This window comes from Cynocephalus volans, chromosome 6, assembly GCF_027409185.1.
Source record: "Cynocephalus volans isolate mCynVol1 chromosome 6, mCynVol1.pri, whole genome shotgun sequence".
NCBI lineage: Eukaryota > Metazoa > Chordata > Mammalia > Dermoptera > Cynocephalidae > Cynocephalus > Cynocephalus volans.
In genome coordinates, this window is record NC_084465.1 from 3,932,795 (window position 1) to 3,940,582 (window position 7,788).

The window sequence follows — 7,788 nt, forward strand, 5'->3', positions numbered from 1 at the left end:
TCTCCTGTCGCTGTGCTCATCAGATGTGTTCCTGAAACATGGAATTTGCTGCCATAATAATTGGGGAAATGTGATCTACTGGAGAGTTTGGTCTTTAATTACACAGTCTCTGCAATTTCATTCCTGAACAGTTTTAGGTGGATTAAAAAATAACACAATGAATTCCGTATTATGGGAATTCTCAGTATTCCTGTAGGGCTTTCATGTTGGTTACACATTCCAGACATCATTATTTCAGGTATTTCTCCTGACCCTGATAGGCTAGGACTGTGTTCTTTCTACAAATGGAAAGGAAACTCAGCTTTGTGAACATCACCACACAATTTTGTATTTTTAAAATGAGGATCCGTATCTTCAGCGTTACTCATTCCCTGGCTAGTCCTTGGCCTTCCATGGTGATTTCACGGTGACCCAACCACCACGTGGACACCTGCAGGTCTGACTAAATATAACTGATTTATATGTTTATTGTCTATAAGAAGTATTTATCTGTGGAGTTATTTTAACTGTGTCCTAACAGCAGTTTTTTCAGATGTACTTTGTCTTGGCACTTACTGGTATTTTTAACAAACTTTGTACCTAGAAACATGTCTACTTCTAAGTGCATATTTTTGCACCTAAGCAAACTTATCTGTAGAACTGACCTTTTCCCCTCAGGTACCACAGGTGGAGTTAGTGTCGCTATAAAATATTTCAGAGTCTGTAGAGTCCTGGAAGTGCAGAAGAGTTTTACAAATTGGAATAAAATATTGATTTGCAAGATATTAAAAAATACTGCCATACTGTGTGGGACCTTGAAGAAAAGTGAAGATAATTATAGAATAAGAGGGGCTTCTGGGTAGAGTATAATGCATCTGTTTAATCTTCAGTGGAGACAGGGTGTTTGTTTAACCAACATACAAGGATGACTGATTTGATTTACCTTTCAATTAGTGATTTTTTTTCAAGAGCTGCCAAGAAATAATCCTTAGAAACTCCAGGAGCTGTCTAAAGCCAACTGGCTTGCACAGCTGTTAAGCACTGACTGGGTGGCTCAGGGACTTATACAAACATATAAGAATAAAATGATTGTAAGTAAATACTTCTTAGAAAATTGATTAGATCAGAGAAGTATTTTTCATAAGAAAAGACAATCTTTCTCTTTTATTCAATCCTGCTATTTTTGTCTGGCTCAATATTATTATAATAGAAATATAATGTGAACCACATGTAAAAAATTTTAGTAGCCACAATAAAAAAGTTTAAAAATTTTAATTTTATTAATTTTATAATTATTTTATTTAACTAATATTTCAAAATATTGTTTGACCTACAGGTAATCAATATTTTATTTATTTATTTATTTATTTATTTATTTATTTATTTATTTATTTATTTATTTATGTATGTATGTATGTATGTATGTATTTATTTTCTAAAGTAATGACGCAGTAGGGTCAATTTTATTTTATTTTTTTAAATTTTATTTTGTCGATATACATTGTGGCTGATTATTGCTCCCCATCACCAAAACCTCCCTCCCTTCTCCCTCCCCCCCTCCCCCCAACAATGTCCTTTCTGTTTGCTTGTCGTATCAACTTCAAGTAATTGTGGTTGTTATATCTTCCCCCCCCCCCCCGGTTTTGTGTGTGTGTGTGTGTGAATTTATATATTAATTTTTAGCTCCCACCAATAAGTGAGAACATGTGGTATTTCTCTTTCTGTGCCTGACTTGTTTCACTTAATATAATTCTCTCAAGGTCCATCCATGTTGTTGCAAATGGCAGTATTTCATTCGTTTTTATAGCTGAGTAGTATTCCATTGTGTAGATGTACCACATTTTCTGTATCCACTCATCTGATGATGGGCATTTGGGCTGGTTCCAACTCTTGGCTATTGTAAAGAGTGCTGCGATAAACATTGGGGAACAGGTATACCTTCGACTTGATGATTTCCATTCCTCTGGGTATATTCCCAGCAGTGGGATAGCTGGGTCGTATGGTAGATCTATCTGCAATTGTTTGAGGAACCTCCATACCATTTTCCATAGAGGCTGCACCATTTTGCAGTCCCACCAACAATGTATGAGAGTTCCTTTTTCTCCGCAACCTCGCCAGCATTTATCGTTCAGAGTCTTTTGGATTTTAGCCATCCTAACTGGGGTTAGATGGTATCTCAATGTGGTTTTGATTTGCATTTCCCGGATGCTGAGTGATGTTGAGCATTTTTTCAGATGTCTGTTGACCATTTGTATATCTTCCTTAGAGAAATGCCTACTGAGCTCTTTTGCCCATTTTTTAATTGGGTTGCTTGTTTTCTTCTTGTAAAGTTGTTTGAGTTCCTTATATATTCTGGATATTAATCCTTTATCCGATGTATATTTTGCAAATATTTTCTCCCACTCTGTTGGTTGTCTTTTAACTCTTTTAATTGTTTCTTTTGCTGTGCAGAAGCTTTTTAGTTTGATATAATCCCATTTGTTTATTTTTCCTTTGGTTGCTCGTGCTTTTGGGGTCGTATTCATGAAGTCTGTGCCCAGTCCTATTTCCTGAAGTGTTTCTCCTATGTTTTCTTTAAGAAGTTTTATTGTTTCAGGGTGTATATTTAAATCCTTAATCCATTTTGAGTTGATTTTAGTATACGGTGAGAGGTATGGATCTAGTTTCATTCTCCTGCATATGGATATCCAGTTCTCCCAGCACCATTTGCTGAAGAGGCAGTCCCTTCCCCAGAGAATAGGCTTGGTGCCTTTGTCAAAGATCAGATGGCAGTAAGTGTGTGGGTTGATTTCTGGATTCTCTATTCTATTTCATTGGTCAGTGTGTCTGTTTTTATGCCAGTACCATACTGTTTTGGTTATTATAGCTTTGTAGTATAGCTTAAAGTCAGGTAGTGTTATGCCTCCAGCTTTATTTTTTTTGCTCAGCATTGCTTTGGCTATGCGTGATCTTTTATTGTTCCATATAAATGTCTGGATAGTTTTTTCCATTTCTGAGAAAAATGTCTTTGGAATTTTGATGGGGATTGCATTGAATTTGTATATCACTTTGGGTAGTATGGACATTTTCACTATGTTGATTCTTCCAATCCAAGAGCATGGGATATCTTTCCATCTTCTTGTATCCTCTCTAATTTCTCTCAGCAGTGGTTTGTAGTTCTCATTATAGAGATTTTTCACCTCCTTGGTTAACTCAATTCCTAAGTATTTTATTTTTTTGGTGGCTATTGTAAATGGGCAGGCTTTCTTGATTTCTCGTTCTGCATGTTCACTATTGGAGAAAAGAAATGCTACTGATGTTTGTGTGTTGATTTTGTATCCTGCTACTGTGCTGAAATCATTTATCACCTCCAAGAGTTTTTTTGTAGAGGTTTTAGGCTGTTCGATATATAGGATCATGTCATCTGCAAACAGGGACAGTCTGACTTCATCTTTTCCAATCTGGATGCCCTTTATTTCCTTCTCTTCTCTGATTGCTCTGGCTAGTACTTCCAACACTATGTTGCATAGGAGTGGTGAGAGTGGGCATCCTTGTCTAGTTCCTGTTCTTAAAGGAAAAGCTTTCAGCTTTTCCCCATTCAGGATGATATTGGCAGTGGGTTTGGCATATATGGCTTTAATTATGTTGAGATACTTTCCCTCTATACCTAACTTATAGAAGGTCTTTGTCATGAATGAGTGCTGAACTTTATCAAATGCTTTTTCAGCATCTATAGAGATGATCATATGGTCCTTGTGTTTGAGTTTATTAATATGGTGTATCACATTTATTGATTTGCGTATGTTGAACCAACCTTGCATCCCTGGGATGAATCCCACTTGATCGTGATGAATAATTTCATGTATGTGTTCTGTATTCTGTTTGCTAGTATTTGAGTGAGGAATTTTTGCATCTATATTCATCAAGGATATCGGCCTGTAGTTTTCTTTTTTGGTTATATCTTTACCTGGTTTTGGTATCAGGATGATGTTTGCTTCATAGAATGAGTTTGGGAGATTTGTGTCTGTTTCAATCTTTTGGAATAGTTTGTAAAGTATCGGTATCAATTCCACTTTGAATGTTTGGTAAAATTATGCTGTGAATCCATCTGGTCCTGGGCTTTTCTTTGTTGGGAGCCTTCTGATAACAGCTTCAATCTCCTTTATTGTTATTGGTCTGTTCAAATTTTCTACGTCTTCATGGTTCAGTTTTGGGAGCTTGTGTGTGTCCAGAAATTTATCCGTTTCCTCCAGATTTTCAAATTTGTTGGCGTATAGTTGTTTATAGTAGTCTTGAATGATTCCTTATATTTCAGATGAATCAGTTGTAATATCGCCTTTTTCATTTCTAATTTTTGTTATTTGAGTCTTCTCTCTTCTTTTTTTTGTTAGCCATGCTAATGCTTTGTCAATTTTATTTATCTTTTCAAAAAACCTACTTTTTGATTCGTCAGTCTTTTGAATTGTTTTTTGGTTTTCAATTTCATTCAGTTGTGCTCTGATCTTAATGATTTCTTTCCGTCTGCTAACTTTAGGTTTGGATTGTTCTTGTTTTTCTAGTTCTTTAAGGTGAAGTGTTAGGTTGTTTACTTGCCATCTTTCCATTCTTCTGAAGTGAGCTTTTAATGCAATAAATTTCCCCCTCAGTACTGCTTTTGCAGTATCCCACAGGTTTTGGTATGATGTATCATTGTTTTCATTAGTTTCAATAAATTTTTTGATTTCTCTTGGACCCATATGTCATTAAGTAGAATGCTGTTTAATTTCCATGTGTTTGTATAGTTTCCAGAGTTTCGTTTGTTATTAATTTCTAGTTTTAATCCATTGTGGTTTGAGAAGATACATGGGATAATTCCAGTTTTTTTGAATTTATTGAGACTTGATTTGTGACCTAATATGTGATCTATCCTGGAGAATGATCCATGTGCTGATGAGAAGAATGAATATTCTGAGGTTGTTGGGTGGAATGTTCTGTAGATATCTGCCAATTCCAATTGGTCTAGAGTCTTGTTCAGATCTTGTGTTTCTCTACTGATTCTTTGCCTAGATGATCTGTCTAACATTGACAGTGGGGTGTTCAGGTCCCCTGCTATTATGGTATTAGTGTCTATTTCCTTCTTTAGGTCTAATAGAGTTTGTTTTATAAATCTGGCCGCTCCAACATTGGGTGTGTACATATTTATGATTGTTATGTCTTCTTGATGGATCAGTCCTTTTATCATTAAGTAGTGTCCCTCATTGTCTCTTTTTATGGTTTTTAGTTTAAAGTCTATTTTGTCAGATATAAGAATAGCTACTCCAGCTCGTTTTTCTTTTCTGTTTGCATGGTAAATCTTTTTCCATCCTTTCACTCTTAGTCTATGTGAATCTTTATGGGTGAGGTGGGTCTCTTGTAGGCAGCATATAGTTGGGTCCTCCTTTTTGATGCAGTCAGCCAGTCTGTGTCTTTTGATTGGGGAATTTAAGCCTTTTACATTAAGGGTTGTTATTGAAAGGTGTTGATTTATTCCTAGCATTTTATTGTTTGTTTGGTTGTCTTAGGTGTCTTTTGTTCCTTGCTTTCTGATTTACTGTTTGGTTTCTGTGTTTGTTCATTCCTTAGGTTGTAGATAGCGTTTTTGTTTGCTTGTTTTCTCTTCATGAATGCCATTTTCATTATACTAGTGGGTTTTGATTTTTCTTGGGTTTTTATGGCAGTGGTAGTTATTTTTCAGGAACGAAACCCAGTACTCCCTTGAGGATTTCTTGTAAAGGTGGTCGTGTGGTAGTGAACTCCCGCAGTTTTTGTTTGTCTGAGAAATCCACTATTTGCCCTTCATTTCGGAAGGATAGCCTTGCAGGGTAGAGTATTCTTGGCTGGCAGTATTTGTCTTTTAGTATTTTGAAAATATCATCCCATTCCTTTCTAGCTTTTAGGGTTTGTGATGAAAAGTCTGATGTTAGCCTGATTGGGGCTCCCTTATAGGTGATTTGACGCTTCTCTCTTGCAGCTTTTAAGATTCTCTCTTTGTCTCTGAGTTTTGCCAGTTTGACTATGACATGTCTTGAAGAAGGCCTTTTTGGGTTGAATACTTTTGGAGATCGTTGAGCTTCCTGGATCTGAAGATCTGTGACTTTTCCTATACCTGGGAAGTTTTCTGCCACTATTTTTTTGAATATGTTTTCAATGGAATCTCCATTTTCCTCCCCTTCTGGAATACCCATGACTCGGATATTTGAGCGCTTGAGGTTGTCTGATATCTCTCTCAGATTTTCTTCAATGTCCTTGATTCTTTTTTCTTTCTTTTTGTCTGCTTGTGTTATTTCAAACAGCCCATCTTCAAGTTCAGAGGTTCTCTCTTCAACTTCGACAAGCCTGCTGGTTAAACTCTCCGTTGTGTTTTTTATTTCGCTGAATAACTTCTTCAGTTCAGCAAGTTCTGCTACATTTTTTTTCAGGACATTGATTTCTTTGTACATTTCTTCTTTCAGATCCTGTATACTTTTCCTCATTTCATTATGATGTCTAGCTGTGTTTTCTTGTATCTCATTCAGTTTCCTTAGAATTATCACTCGAAATTCCTTGTCGGTCATTTCAAGGGCTTCTTGTTCTATAGGATCTAGAGTTTGAGATTTATTAACTTTTGGTGGTGTACTTTCTTGATTTTTTGTATTTCTGGTATCTTTTTTTTGATGTTTATTCATTGTGGCAGGGGGTTTCACAGTCCACCGTTTTGAGACTAATGACTAACTAGGATGTTGCTGTGGTTGCCAATTTCTTATGGCTCCCTCCGTGGCTGCTCAGTTGGCCTCTAGTGCCTTGTGTGTGTGGTTGCCTCGGGTCTTGGGCTTCTCCGGGGAGCCACCTTTCTGGTCAGCTTGGACTCTGCCGGGCTGGTGGATCATGTACCACAGGGTGTGTGATCGCTGTTGAGCTTTCACTTCCTGTGCAGGACTTCTCCCTGTTCCGTGTGCTCTGGCCCAGGCTGTTAGATCGTGCAGTGGCGACCCCACAGGGTGTGTGGTTTCTGTCGAGTCTCCTCCTCCCTGGCCGCACGTCTCCCCACTCTGTGCACACTGTGCTGGGCTGGGACGTGTCTTCTGCAACCCTCGTCTATCAGCTAGGCCTTCAAGATCCTGCTCGGTACCGCCTTGCCCAGGAAGTCTACCAGGTTTCTGCTAGGCACAGATGACCGGTCGCTCTGGGTGCCTTTGTAGCACTGTGTAGATCTTTCTCGGGACTTGTTCACCTTTGTATCCCCCCGGTATAAACCAAGTCTAGCGCCCGCCTGCAGCCAGCTCTCCGGCAGGTTCAAGCGGACCTGGGAACTCTCCTTCCACACTATTCCCAACCAGAAATTGGTTAGGCTTTTTTCCGAACTGGTGGCCGCAGTAACTGCCTCCCAGTAACAGGAAGTTTACCGGGGGCGGAGTCCAGGGTGTGGTGGAGTGACAGTCGGCCCGCCCGTACTTCTTTGCCCTCCCGACACTGGCTGGGACGCCCCACGCCACCAACCCGCCAGAGAACCGCGGAGGTCGTGGGAGGGGAGGCCTCCCCCAGGTTCCGGAAAGCCCTGCGCCGGGCCAAGCAAGTGGGAAGGCTCCGTGAGGGCCGAGCCAGGCGGAGCTGCCAGCACCTGGGAAAATGGAGGCAGCCCCGGGGCGGTGAGTGGCCTGGTGATGCAGGCGGGAGCCGGGTGGGCGTCAGCCCCCCAAACAGGGCTGGTCCAGGGGTCACTCACAGGGTTGTGCCAGGTCGGGCGCTCACTCTCTGCCTCTGGTTTGCCGCCTTCCCTGTTCTCAGCCGCTGCCGCCTCAGGCTGTTCAGTTGTGGCGCGGCTCAGGCGCTCCC